This window comes from Hemiscyllium ocellatum, chromosome 13, assembly GCF_020745735.1.
Source record: "Hemiscyllium ocellatum isolate sHemOce1 chromosome 13, sHemOce1.pat.X.cur, whole genome shotgun sequence".
Taxonomy (NCBI): domain Eukaryota; kingdom Metazoa; phylum Chordata; class Chondrichthyes; order Orectolobiformes; family Hemiscylliidae; genus Hemiscyllium; species Hemiscyllium ocellatum.
Genome location: NC_083413.1, coordinates 34924857 through 34939707, shown reverse-complemented (window position 1 = coordinate 34939707; position 14851 = coordinate 34924857). Strand labels below are relative to the sequence as shown.

The 14851-nt window shown below is 39.8% G+C and overlaps 1 long non-coding RNA gene across 1 annotated transcript in view; it reads right to left on the bottom strand.

The window, feature by feature from the left end:
- The window catches only part of LOC132821510 (uncharacterized), a 55054-nt gene extending 41112 nt beyond the window's left edge, over nucleotides 1–13942 (bottom strand). Inside the window, exon 1 of the long non-coding RNA XR_009645325.1 lies at nucleotides 13896–13942. This is a non-coding gene — a long non-coding RNA (uncharacterized LOC132821510). The remainder of the gene's footprint in view (nucleotides 1–13895) is intronic.
- Nucleotides 13943–14851: the final 909 nt, after the last annotated feature.

The window sequence follows — 14851 nt, the reverse complement described above, 5'->3', positions numbered from 1 at the left end:
TAATTTACACCAAAATTCCATTTAGCTAAAATTGTATTGCATAGAATTTGGAAAAACTATTCCTTTCCCAAAAGTTTTCTCACCTTTTTGCAAAGGTGCGAATTCATAACTCCCAACAAGAGACTCCATCTGTGAATACCTGAATTGTGAGGTGTAGAATTTCTGCAGGAGATCCCTCCATGGCTTTGTCTCTCCTTATCTCTATTATCTCCTCCAATTCCACATCCTTCTGAGATATCTGCACTGTGCTAATTTTGGTCACTTGTGCCTGATTTTAATTGCTTCACCATTGGTGGCTTTGCCTTCAGTTGCCATATTCAGGAATACTATCCTTATGTAACCCCACTTTTTCATCTCACATTGCTTTTTGAAGACACTTCCTAAAACCTATGACTTTGACCAAGTACCTCCATGTGAGTTTAAGTGTCATACTTTGTTGGTTTACGTTCCTGTGAAATTGGGAAGTTTTATTATATTTACATAGCACCATCAGAGTAAGTTATTGTTGATCGCTCATTTTACTTTGAAGGAAGACTGGTATAAATTCTGCAGCTTCAATCTTTAACTTGTTTAGCGTTGGAGATGAGCAATTAAGTCACAATATTCAGAGCAAGGTGTAACCTCTGTGTGGCACCATGTGTTTACAGCTGAATATGATGAAATAGTAGATGGGAGAACTAGCTTTGGTATAAGATTAAATTCAACTGTTCTGAAGTAATTCGTATTTGTACATATGAATATAATCATGCCATTGCACTTAGCTGCAACAATTGACCAAGAGATAAGTCTCACTAACCATGTTATAAAAACGCAACTGCATTTTTTATATAAAAACCAAAAATGCTGGAAATACTCAACAAGTCAGACAACATCTGTGAGAGAGAAACCGAGTTCACATTTTAGGCCAATGACATTTTGTTGAAACTAGGAAATATTTTGGATGTAATTAGTTCTGAGAAAGGGATAGGTAGACAAAGAAAAAAGGAAGGTCTGTTGAAGACAGGAGAAATTTAATGACACAAGGGTTAATCTTAGAGAGTTAAAGGAAATTGTGGGGGCAGGGCAGGAAAAAAAGTCAGAAGTTATACTTAGAACAGATGTGCCATCATCTTACAGTGTAAGTAAGAATAAAATGGAAAGAGTCAAAGAAAGGGAAACAAAATGAGCAAAGTTTATAGATTGAACTCATTGTTGATTCCAGAAGATTATTGAGTGTCTTTTCAAAAGATGAGGTGAAGCTCATGCTCATATTTGCAACATGTGCAGATGTGAACCACAAAGTGGTCCCTCAGTTTGTATTTGATTACACCAGTGCAGAGGGGCCCAAATTGTGAGCAGTGAGCAGAGCGTGCAATTTAAAAGAACTACAAGCAAATTGCTCCTTCAGCTGGTAATGGGACCTTTGATGCTGAGGAGAGAGGAGAGAGGAGAGAAAATCGTATGTGTTACACATTCTAGTTTTACATAGAAAGATGTCTTGAGGAGAGAACAGGGTTTTGTGGTGGATTGATGTGTGGAACTTTCACAGGATGAACCGTCCTTTTGGAATACAGAAAGGGGAGGGGAGGCATGGTGGCATCACACTAGAGGTGGCAGAAATGGAGGAAAATAATTATTGAACACAGAGGTGGAAAGTGAAGATAAGGGGAGCCCCAATACATTCCCGGGAATTAAGTGAAGGGGTAAAAGCTGAAATACAGGAAATTTCATGACATGGTTGAAGACCTTGTCAACTATGACAGGGAAGAATCCTACGATGATGGCAAGGGAAAACACCTCAGAAATGTTCACGAGTAAAATTGTATATCATTAAAGCAGATGTGGCAGAGGCAGATTAACATGGAAAATGGAATGGAGTCTTTACCAGATGCAAGGTGTGACGAAGATTGGAGATGAACCATTTGAAGCTAGAGGAGGGTGGAAATTGGGAGGAAGTTTTACAATTCAGGGCAAGAATAGGTCATCATAGCAACATAGTCATCAATATACTGGAAAGAGTGTTGAGAGAAACGACCTGAGTATAACAGAAAGAAGGAATCTTCCACATATCCCAAAGACAGATATAGACAGGACACTTACAGGTACTTCTTATGTGGTGGAAATGAAATGACTTACAAGAGAAACTGTTCAATGAGAAAATGTATTCAGCAAAGAGGAGGAGAGTGGTTGTTGATGGAAAATGGTTGGCTCTTGATTTAAGGAAGAAATGTAGAACACCAAGTCAATCCTGGAAGAGGATGGAGATAAAGAGAGACTGGATGTACAATAGCAAAGAGGAGACAATTACTACCGGAAAATTAGAATCTTTTAAAGTGATGGAGAGCATCAGAAGAATCAGCGATATGGCGGCGAGTGAATGGAAAAGAGCAAAAAGCTTAGAGTCAAGGTAAGAGAAAAATCAACTCATTGATACTGAAATAAGCTTAAACGATGGGTCTACCAGGAGAGTCTCATTTATGGATTCAGTGAAGGAGTTGTACATAGTTGAGGGAGTTATCAACTGGGTACATGTGGAGGGAGGAGCATCAAAGGAGTTGAGGTGGGTGGCCATCCTGAAAATAATGCTTGATGTTTGGTGGTCAGTTCATGGTCATTGCAGGGGAAGTGGGAGGAAGTGTCAGAGAGTTGATGATCAGCCTCTGCCAATTAGAGGTCATTCTGCCAGACAATGATAACTACCTTGTCACAGGTTTGGTAAATCTGAACCAACAGAATGCAACAAATTCAGAAGGAAACAGATTGCAGCAAATGAAGGGAACAGAGAAATCGAGATGACCAATGTCATGCCAAAATTTCTCAAGGAAAGGATCAAGAGAGGGAAGGGCCACATGTTTTAAAATTCATTCATGGAATATGTGTGCTGCTGACAAGGCCAATACTTATTGCCCATCCTCAATTGCCCTAAAGACTATAAATGATTACAATATTCAATTTTTGGTCATGCACTGAAGTGGTGTATATAAAATACTAATTAATGAATAACTGCTAAAGAGTATTTCAAAATGATATTTACCATTATTTCAAAAACTACCAAAGGTGGTGATTTGCCTTCTTGAACTGCCAAATCTATTAGGTGTTGGTACACTCACAGGGAAGTTGGGAGGGGGAAAGCTCCAGGACTTTGAACCAGTGAAGGAATAACAATTTTGTTCCAAGTCAGGATGGTGTGAGACTTAGAGGAGAACTTGGAGGTCCTGGTGTTCCTATCTACCTGCTTCCTTTGTCTTCTAGGTGTTAGAGGTAACTGGTTTGCTTAAATAAGATTTGTGATTTGTATCCATAGTCATGAATAATTATTAGTATTCAACTGAGCTGAGTAAAATAGAACAATGGAACTTGTTTAATCAAAACAGTGCTTTGTGTAAAATCCAAGTTCTTCTCTTTAACCACATTGAGTTTCTATTGTCTTCATAACTTTTAGAATTCAGAATGCAGACGTATCAATGACTCTATTTGTAGGCAGTGCCTGGATTATCAATGGCTCAAGAGATTGAACTACTCACCACTATTGAGTTCATGTGAATACTTTGGCAGTTTCTGAAATAATGGTAAATATCATTTTGAAATACTCTTTAACAGCTGTTCATTTATCAGCATTTTACATACACCACTCCAGAGGATGACAGATGGGTGGAATCTTGTAATCATTTATGAAGGACAGGGTAGACAAAGGATGAGTTGCTCATGATGATTTGTGAAGGCAGTCAATTGCAGGCTTTTGTTGATGATTACAAGATTCCAACCATCTGCCTACCATTGTGGTCTGTAAGTATCAGCCACAACTCACATTACCTTAATAGGCAAGTTTCAGTGAAATGTCAGTCTTAAAGACATGGTTTCATTTCATTGTTAAAAACTGCAGCAAGATATCTCTACAAATCTAGTCACAATCTTTTCAGTTATATTTGCTGTATTCCTCTTCCACACCTCCCTTGGCTTTGTGCATCCATGATACTTCTATTTCAGTGAGTGAATGGTATATTCTGCTTCACTTTCTTTATGATACCATATTGCTTAACTTGGACATCTTTCCTTGGTCTACTGGTTTAATGCTATGATGTGTCCCATCCAGTGAACCTGACTGAGGACACTAACCAGAAATATAGGCAGTGGATTCAAACAACAGCTTCGATGTGATTCTAACATGAACAATGGCAGCTTGCAGTATCTCTGATGAACATTATACTTTTTAGTTATCGCATGGATGCATAGCACTTAGCCTGGCAGGTAGATACAACATGAACAAAAGCCTCCCTTTTCAGCTATCTCTGCCAGTGAAGCTGCTCTGATATCCTGTAAAAAGCATTAATATTGAATGCTTAGGTACTAGAGAAGTTAATTCAGGTCAAATTGCAATGTGCAAGAATGGCATACTGCCATTTCGCATTTTAAAATAAATAAAGTAAAACAGTGGAAAAAAAATCTAAAAATATCTAGGGTAATACTGTGCTGCAATATTTCATGACATAAGAAACAATTGTATCGAGTGACAAAACTTAATTTCTTGCACTGATAAGCAGTGGCTATTGTTAAATTAGGCATTAGTCAGTTTTCAGAATATTTCTGAGGGACTCCGAGCACATTGCAAGTAAAGTGTTGGGGTGGTTGATAAGTATATACCACAAGAATGAATAAGCATTGAATATTAGTCCTAGATCCTGATTAGAATGCAATCAGCAAGATGACCATGCAGATAGTGTCCTCGAATAACTGATTTGGTCAGTCCTAGTTTGGAGACCAAGAATCAGGTACGGTAGCTGAATATGAAAAGCTTGCAGAAGCAAATTAAAGGTGAGACTGTGACCAAAGGGAAAGAACACAAGAAGTAGTTTACCACAACATGTGTGAGAAACATACAACAGTTAATATATATGACCGGACATCCTTTATATCTCAGAGGTCACCCGCAACTGCCATAAGTATTTTCTCCCAAACCTCCGGAAAGTTTTTCCCTGACTGCAGCTGTGGGTGTCTCTAACCATCAGTGCAAATGGCCACCTACCAGCTCTAGTTGATGAGTAAAAACAGAATGTGGAGGCAGTCAGTTGGAGAGAAATGAAAATAACAGTGTCTATCTTAACATTGTCAGTTGGCCCCTATTTGCTTCATTTATGATTTTCCCATCAGCTTCTGATTGAAGTTCTGGCTATTAAGATGAAGATTTTCTCAAAAAACTAAAATCGACTTAGCAGTAAATTAGCATGGAACTTTTCTTCCCATTACTGCCCTGAATTTAAACACAAACAGAGCAGTAATTACATGTAAATATTGCCCTCTGATTTGTGTCTGAAAGCTATTTCATAAGTGTTAAGAATAGATTCCCTAAATTATGGAAACAGACCCTTCAGCCCACAACAAGCTTCCAAAGAGTAACTCACCCCTGCCTATTTTTACCCCTGACTAATGCACCTAATACTATGAGCAAGTTAACATGGCCAATTCACCTAAGCTGCACATCTTTGGATTCTGGGAGGAAATGCACACAGACACAGGGAGGATGTGCAAACTCCACACAGACAGTCATACAAGGCGGGACTTGAACCCATGTCCCTGATGCTGTGAGGCAGCAGTACTAACCACTGAGCCACCATGCCGCCACAAAGTATGGTATAAATGTCTTTCTGCACTTGGATCTCACCATTGGCGCAAATCTTCAGCTTTGCTGAGTGCTGTATTATAAAAGCATGAAAGACTGTCACACAGTGTTTTCACCATTCCGTCACCATGGTAATCAGTTTGTGTCTTCATGCAGTAAAATGGCAGTTTCTGACTGAATTATTGATCCTTAACAATTGAAGGATGTCATGACCAGGTTTTAAAACCTTAAAGTGATATTGACATTTTTTAACTTGCAATTCCAAACTTGTGGTTTTTGAAAAGAAGGCTGATACAGCCAAAATGGCTGTGGATGTAAACTATCCGATTGTCTAGAGAGAGAGAGGGAACTAGCAAATTTCACATTTCAGATGCAAAGGGAACTTCAAACAACAGTCCTTCAAAAGAGGAAAGAGACAAGTCAAAACAGATTGGACTCCAATCTCTTATCACATCAAAACTAACAGGAAGCAAATGATCCCCTGCTCAACAGCAAGGTACTCCACCTTTGATAACCTCCCAAACTGCAGACAGGCTTTGTGTTTTTCTGTGTTGAAAGAGGCAGGAATTTTAAAAACTATTTCTGTTCAACTGGAGGGTGCTAGTGTGACTGGAAGCTTCCCTGTAAGTAGTTTGAGTGTTAATGCGCTGTAAGGATCATAGTCAAAAAACTGTCTCATCATTATTCAGGTAAATACCCTCTCTTATGAAAGGGGTTGCAAAACAGTTATAGGGGAAACAAGACATAAAACAATGCTGGAATTCAATCACAATTGAAAGGAATCTGAACATAGGAGGTATAGTTAGTAAGTTTGCAGATGACACCAAAATTGGAGGTGTAATGGACAGCAAAGATGTAATCTTGATTAGATGGACCAATGGGCTGAGGAGTGGCAGATGAAGTTTAATTTAGATAAATGTGAGGTGCTGCTCTTTGGAAAGGCAAATCAGGGCACTCAATGGTAAAGTCTTGGGGAGTGTTGCTGAACAAAGAGACCTTGGACTGCTGGTACATTGTTCCTTGAAAGTGGAGTCACAGGTAGATAGGACAGTGAAGCAAGCATTTGGTATGCTTTCCGTTATTGATCAGAGCATTGAGTATAGGAATTGGGAGATCATGTTATACAGAATATAGGTTAGGCCACTTTTGGAATAATGTGTGCAATTCTGGTCTCCCTGCATTAGGCAGGATGTTGTGAAACTTGAAGGGTTCAGAAAATATTTACATGGATGTTGCCAGGGTTGGAGGGTTTGAGCTAAAGGTAGAGGCTGAATAGACTGGGGCTGTTTTCCTTGGAGCGTTGGAGGCTGAGGGGTGATTTTATAGAGGTTTAAAAAATCATGAGAGGAATGGAGAGGGTAAATAGACAGTCTTTTCCGTCGGTTGGGAAATCCAGAACTGGAGAGCATAGGTTTAGAGTGAGAGGGGAAAGATTTAAAAGGAACATTAGGGACAACATTTCCATGCAAAAGGTGGTGTATGGAATGAGCTGCCAGAGGAAGTGGTGGAGGCTGGTACAATTACAACATTTAAAAGGCATTTGGATAGGTATATGAATAGGAAGTGTTTAGAATGTTATGGGCCAAGTGCTGGCAAATGGGACTAGATTAGGTTAGGATATCTGGTCAGCATGAATGAGTTGGACCTAAGGGTCTGTTTCCATGCTGTACATCTCTTTGACTCTATGACTCTAATTAGAGCTACAGAGTCTCAACCAATTTGCCAAACTAAGGATTATAAAGCAGCAGGATATAGATCAGTTGGAGACATGGGCAAAAAAATAGTAGATAGAGTTCTCTGTTCAATTGGAGATGATGCATTTTGGATGGTCAAGTACAGACGGAAATTATACAATGAATGGCAGAACCCTTAGGATCTGGGTATACAAGTCCATGGATCACTGAAGGTGGCAGCACAGTTAGATAAGGTCATAAAAAAGGCCTAAGGCATGCTTGCTTTCATTGGAAAAGGCATTGAGTATGAGGATAGGCAAGTTTTACTGCAGCTTTATAGAACTTTAGTTCGGCCACAATTGGATTATTACATACAGTTCTGGTCACCACAGCACTAGAAGGATGTGATGCTTTAGAGAGATACAGAAAAGGTTTACCAGGATGTTGCCTGATCTGAAGGATTTCAGCTGTGAAGAAAGATTAGATAGACTGGCTTTGTTTTCACTGGATTACAGGAGGCTGAGGGACGATTTGTTGGAAGTTTAGGAATATGAATGGCATGGATAGAGTGGAATATATTAGGCTTTCTCTCAGGATGGATGGGTCAATTACTAGGGGAGAAACAATGACTGCAGATACTGGAAACCAGCTTCTGGATTCAAGTGGTGCTGGAAAAACACAGCAGTTCAGGCAGCATCCGAGGAGCAGGAAAATCGACATTTCGGGCAAAAGCCCTTCATCAGGAATACAGCCTGAAACGCCAATTTTCCTGCTCCTCGGATGCTGCCTGAACTGCTGTGCTTTTCCAGCATCACTTGAATCCAATTACAAGGGGACATGGGATCAAGTTGCAGGATGAGGGGGATGTTTAAAAGAGACATGCAAGGCAGGTTTTTCACACAAAGTACAGTGAGTGCCTGGAATGCGCTGCTAGAGGTGCTGGTGAAAGCAAACACAACAGCAGCGTTCAAGAAGCACCTGGACGAATATGTGAATAGGAGGGGATTAGAGGGATACTGAGCCTGTAAGTGAAGACAGTTTTAATATGGAAGGGCAAAATGTGTCAGCACAGGCTTGGAGGACTGAAGGGCCTGATCCCTCTGCCGTATTGTTCTTTATCCATTTTTCCTCATATCAACACAACAGGTAGCCTCCACTGTAATAGCCACAATGTCAGCCATAAATCCCTACAAACGATTCAGAGACTTTTTAAAAAACTTTTATCCTCTTGGACATACACACTTACACACAGATTAGAAGTAAGAGGTATCTTGTTGTATTTAGTAACGAATAAGCACACTTGCTGTTCACTCAAGGAAGCTTGACGATGCTGGTTCATTTTTAAAACATAAGTTAGTTTGGTCTGGGACAAAGATATCTCCAAAGGAAGGGATTTTCTTCAAATTAACCCTGTTGCAATCAAAACAAGGAAGTGGATACATAAAAAAGAGAGCCAGTTCATCCCTGCTAACCCGTGAGTTTAACAGTTTGGGGTATCCCATCTGGAACCACAAAGAGAACTTTAACGTTGCTAAACAGAGACTGAAAAATGCAACTTATTGTCTTGGACGTAGGATGCAAAAAGTAGGGATTTAAAAAAGACATAATTTTATACACCATGAGTGAGAGTGGATGATTGATTGGCCCATTGTTGCCAATGGTAAATCTACAATGTTTTTCTCCAATAACAGGTTACTATTGCCAAGCCAAAACAATGTTTTGCCTACCGCACAGATAAGTAATTTGTCATGTGCATATATGCTGATATGGTGCCACATACGTGGGCCATACCTCCCAACAACTGGTGGATTGTATTAAACTGCATGTTACATTGACCTTTCACATACAGCATGCCTGTCATGCTCAACCAGCCTGTGCTTTCAAGCATTGGAAAGTGTATCCACCATTAGATGTTATATAATCCAGAGTTACACTGGACACCAAGATCATCAGATTGGCTCACAGTGTGATGAATTTGTATATGCTAGACTGAAAATGTGTTGCTGAAAAAGCAATGTTTTGGGCATGAGCCCTTCTTCAGGATTCCTGAAGAAGGGCTCATGCCCGAAATGTTGGTTCTCCTGCTCTTTGGATGCTGCCTGACCTGCTGCGCTTTTCCAGCAACACATTTTCAGCTCTGATCTCCAGCATCTGCAGTCCTCATTTTCTTCTACATGCTAGACTGTACATACGTGAATAGTCAGGACCCTGTTAGATGTAAGTAAAAAGAGTTTGCACATATATTTCACCCTTTTCAGAAGAAAAAGGTTGTAGAGTCAGCCAAACTTTGCTGGATACACATGGCAATGCCTTGACCGATCAGAATCTTCCTGCTTGGTGTGAGACTAAGATTGGCAGTTAACTGTTCCTACTGCATCCCCAGGCCAATGATCAGCACATTTTCAAATGCTGTATAAAATGGTATCTCTATTTCCATGTCCGTTTCTTGCATTCTGGTTCTGATGATTACAAGATAAAAAGTTCCGACTTCTCTCCTTTTAGAAATGTGAAGGAATTGGAGAATGTTGCCCAGGGTCTGGTTGTAAAAGGGATAAAAAAATTTAATCTTTCTATTAGTATGTCATCTCTACTGAGTGTGACATCAAAATTTAACACTGTCGGGAACAATGGAACTCAATGAGTTGAATGTGACTCAAACAAAATGAACAGTGTCATGTGTGAGACCAACACTTCTAAAAAATTAATTGTTATTGTCATGAAATGAATAGAATTTTCTGGGTGAAGGGTTATTTGATATTGGCCCTGAATCACCTCATCTAATCATTGATTTACAGCTTGAACACTGTGGAATTGTTAACAGGGCAAGCTCCTAGTGTGAAGGAAGCACCGATATTTTAATTTTGAATTATACAAGTTAATGACAGTTGTGAGGAACACCTTCAGGGCATTGGCATTTTAAGTCTTTATCTTGGGACATTATCAGGAAATAATTGAAGTATACTTTTTTCCAAAATATTTCTGTTGTTAAGGTCTAATATTTGGAGTAGTCTGAGTACAGCACATTAGTACGTTTCCATATTGGGCAACCGGGGATAAAAAGTTGTGTTTTTTCTTTCTTCACTCCCACTCAACTTCCTAAACCAAAATTTATTGCTCACAGTTTGTCCATTACAGAGAGGGTAGGAAGCATAATTCTTTACAATAAAACAAAGAACTGTGGATGCTGAAGATCTGAAACAAAAACAGAAAGTGCCAGAGAAACTAAGCAGGTTAGGTAGCATCTGTGGGAAGAAAGCAGAGTTAATGTTTCGAGTCCGGTAACGCTTCATCAGAACTGTTGGCTGTTAGATGTTGACTGTTTTGCTTGAACCTTCCTGAGACCTGTCCTATATACTATCATGAGGAGAAACTAGAGGATCAGACTGCCAACCGCTCAAAGTCAAAGTCAGTCTTGTAATGTTGTAAAGAAATAATGAAGCATGCATTCCAGTTTGGGGAATGGGTGTCAGGTGGATGACAGTTAGAGGTGCCACATGAGTGGGGGCAGGGTTGCAGTTGGGATGGTTAGGGTACCAGATGGGTGGGAGTAGGGTTCCAGATGGGTGAGAAGTATAGGTGGCAAGGTGGCATTTGGGTGAGGAGGTAGGATGACAAATTGTTGAGGGGGTAAATGTAACAGGTAAGTGGATGAGGCTGTCGAATGGTCAAGGTGATAGGGTGGTTTGATGTCTGGAAGCTGTCAGTGCAAGCATTCGGTGGGGTTGGGGAGGGTTGGATTATGATTGAGCAGAGGGGTAGGATTCCTCATGTATCTGGGAGGGGACGGGCAATGCTGAGTATCCGTGGGGGAAATCCGATTACAAATTTGTTTGTTCTTTTTGAGATTTTCTTTCTTAATTGAACAAAATTTGAGTTTTGAGATGATTACTAATGTCTAGAAATTATTTTTAAAATGTAAAATGTAAACGTGTGTTAATTTTTTTCATTTTGTAACAATTCTTGTCTGTGTGCTCCAAAATAATGTCATTTTGATATCAATTGTGGCTTAGGATGTCTAACAGTCAAAATGCTAGACATGAACAGCGAAGCAAATATTAAGTTTCAATTCTCCTTGAAATTATAAAAAGTAATAATAATAATATTTCAACAGAAAGCAATATTTCATTTACTGACTTGTCATTTGTCTTTGGATTTGAAGAAGGTACTGTATTATGTTTCTAACATCTTTTCTTATCTTCTGTAGCAGATTTTAAAAGATTCCTAATATTTATTTTTCTCCTTCACAAACTGATAAATGTGTTAGTGATGAAGAATAACAACAGCATGTGTGGGATTGCACATTTTAATTATAGGCTGCTGGTGCCTAGTACAAATGACCTAACTGCAGTTATTTAGGAAAGGTTTTAATAACAGGTTTGGGAGACTCAGCAGGAAACTTCTCCCTCTGGGGCATCTGGCCTAGACCTTCCTTATTCTGTTATTATGCTGTGGAGAGGAAGTGGCCAAAGTCAGCTGTACAATACAAAATGACAAGGTAGAAAAGGCCAGCATTATTATTGCACTTTCACTAACTTGTACTGAAGGCATAGAGACAGGAACAGTAAAGTAGAACTGGATCAATGAAACATTGAGCTGAATTTTACTACAAATCACGGTGTTATTTTTATTGTGTTTCATGAGGGTTCCTCTCGATTGGGCTTCTCGTGTTTCCTCACGTGATCATCCCAAATGTGCCTCATTACCCAGGTACCATGCCTGTTAGTGCCCCTTTTATCTGATGTTGATTCTCCCACTCACAATAGATGGAAGAACTCACCACTGCTGGTATATCCTGGCATCCCTGGCACCCTATTAAAAGGCAATTTTTTTGAAGGAGTGCAAATTTCTTGGAAAAATTGTAGAATTGAAGAGATTACCAAGTAAAGGAAGAATTTGTGAAACTTGAAAGGATTCAGGAAAGATTTACAAGGATGTTGTCAGGGTTAGAGCATTTGAGCTATAGGGAGAGGCTGAATAGTCTGGGGCTGCTTTCCCAGGAGCATCGTAGGCTGATGGGTGACCTTATAGAGGTTTATAAAATCACAAGGGGCATGGATAAGGTCTTTTTCCTGGGGTGGGAGAATTTAGAACTTTGAGGGTATAGGTTTTGGGGTAAGAGATGAAAAATTGAAAAGCGTCCAAAGGGGCAACATTTTCACACAAAGTGTGAGGCGTGTATGGAATGAGCTGTCAGAGGAAATGGCCGGTACAACTGCAACATTTAAAAGGCATCTAGATTGGTATTTGAATAGGAAGGGGATATGGGCCAAGTGGTGGCAAATGGGACTAAATTAATTTAGGTTAACTGGTCGGCACAGCCATGTTGGACTAAAGAGTCTGTTTCCGTGCTGCACTTCTCTATGAACCTATGAACCCTACTGTTTTTTCCTTCTGCCAGTCAGTATTGAAATATTGTCTTGCATAATAACTTGTCTCAGTTACGCTCTAAACAATAGTTTTCTTTAGGACCTCACTATGTTCGTAAATGTTGCAACTATTTTACATCAGCAGCAATGGATTAACAGCCATTAGCTTTACCCACAGTTCAGTCTCTTGCTGGTGATGCTAATTGAAGTATAAGTATCAGCCAAGATGCTAGTAAAACTACTGTTCTTCTTAGAAAAGCCATTGGATTCTTAACTATGCTAGACCAGGTAGCAGGAACATCTCCTATTAGAAAACATTCCTGGATTGAAGGTTCAACTGTGATGCACTCACATAGAACTTTTCATCTCTATTCATGGTCTCTTTTCAATATTAGTGAAAAGCAGTTTGAACCTTATGGGAATAGCTGATTTTTAAGGTGCTAATTATTGTTTATGAGTATCAATCACAATGGTAATATTTCTAAATTATCCATTTCAGTAATAAAAATGGAAATAACTGTGGGTGCTGTGAATCAGTGATGAAAGTAGAAATTGCTGGAAATGCTCAGTAGGACTGGCAGCATCTGTCGAGAGAAATCAGAGTTAACGTTTTGGGTCCAGTGACCTTTCCTTAGAAGAGCTCGGAGGAAGGGCCACTGGACTCAAAATGTCAACTCTGATTTTTCTCCACAGTTGCTGGCAAACCTGCTGAGCATTTCCAGCAACTCTATTTTCGTCTCCATTTCAATAATGTTTTTCTGGGCTATTTCTAATATTAGTTTGTCTCGCTTCAAGAAATTGATTAGATTCCCTACAGTGTGGAAACAGGCCCTTCAGCCCAACAAGTCCACACCGACCCGCCGAAGTGCAACCCACCCATACATATACCCCTTACCTAACACTACGGGCAATTTAGCATGGCCAATTCACCTGACCCGCACATCTTTGGACTGTGGGAGGAAACCGGAGCACCCGGAGGAAACCCACGCAGACACGGGGAGAACGTGCAAACTCCACACAGTCAGTCGCCTGAGGCGGGAATTGAACCCAGGTCTCTGGCTCTGTGAGGCAGCAGTGCTAACCACTGTGCCACCGTGCCACCCATTGTTAGGAGAATGTTTTGTTATTGAATGACATAAAAATTGGTAGTAATTTAGTAAATACCTTAGGATTTTCAGGAAGTAAATATATGGTACAAACTGACATATACTTAATTTAGTACAATATAAATATAATTCAAACAACTCCCTCACACTTTACCTTGTCAATTGAAGTATGTTTCAGATCTCCAATAGCATACTACCCTGACAGCAACAGCACTAGGAAAAGATAGCAAAAATGTTAAATATTATATTGGAGACAGGAGGAGCAGGACTTGCCTGACCCCACAGTTTTTGTAATCCTGTCAGGCTGTTACCATACCTTACCCTCTGCTCTTCCCATCCTCCTCTTCTCTCAGAACTCATCTTCGCTGCCTTCAAATGCATGAGCTGCCTATGGAGGAACTGCAGACATTGGTAAGTTGTGCAAATAATGTCAAGGCCCAGTTTTGAGAAATGGGACTAAGTGCTGTCAGCTAAATGGCCTCGAACTGTCCTGTGAAATTCCATGAGGATTTCTAAACACAAAATACTTGAAACAGATGAGAAAGCAGATTTACTGTGTGCTACCCTGACTCCGTGAACATTTCTCAAAAGTTAATTCATAAAGATTTAAAAGTTAACAGTTGCACTCATCTCTTAAAGTAGCTGTAGTTTAAATCAGATGCTGATTGGTTTTAACATTGCAGGGAACCTTAAATAATTAATACGCTGAAGCTATCCCAAATGGCTAAGAAATAAGATCCAAGTCTGCTATCTCTTAAAAGCCTTGGCCTACAGAATGGCAAAGACGCAAATTTCAGGCCCCAATATATTACTTGTAGAGCAACAAATACTGCATGAAACATACACTGTGGTAGAGTTCCCAAAAGAGAAAATGCTGGAAAGTCTCAGCAGGTCTGGCAGCATCTGTAAGGAGGGAAAAGAGCTGACATTTCAAGTCTAACTGACCCTTTGTCAAAGCTGAAGAAGTACTGCCTTTTATCCACTGTGGTAGAGTTTCTGCTTTGGACAGTGTTGATAATGAAGAAACAAAAATCTTTATCACTCAAGCCTGTTTGCATGTTGCCAAACATAAACATTGTCCTGAGTGATCACATACTCCATTTTACAGCA